Source organism: Atta colombica, unplaced genomic scaffold (genome assembly GCF_001594045.1).
Source record: "Atta colombica isolate Treedump-2 unplaced genomic scaffold, Acol1.0 scaffold47, whole genome shotgun sequence".
Classification (NCBI taxonomy): domain Eukaryota; kingdom Metazoa; phylum Arthropoda; class Insecta; order Hymenoptera; family Formicidae; genus Atta; species Atta colombica.
The window spans coordinates 4,136,735-4,137,134 of NW_017259536.1; positions in this window are offsets into that span (position 1 = coordinate 4,136,735).

A 400-nucleotide genomic window follows, 5' to 3' on the forward strand; every position below is an offset into this window, starting at 1 on the left:
CATTCTTTGATAAAATTGCTCGAAGCCAAAGTGAAGTGAGAGTGTCTGTTATAAGGTCTCTAATCTGATTAGGGCGTTACTGTGAAATCTTCCTGGAAAAACTTTTGGCGATCGTACCAATGAAAACATAGTGTCAGGAATTACATACAGTGAGTGCAAAAAGTATTCGTACAATTTTTTATATTTTTTAAAAAAGTCTTATTTATAGAAAATAAACATTAATTAGCAATTTTATATAATGAATACATTCTGTTCTAACATAAACAATCGAGCTTCGCATGTATTCCTGATTTTAGACGCTAACTTTTCCGACTGTACGAATATTTTTTGAGCATTCAAATATTATAATTTTTAATTTTCACTTATTTTTCAGATATATTTTCTATAATTAATACACATC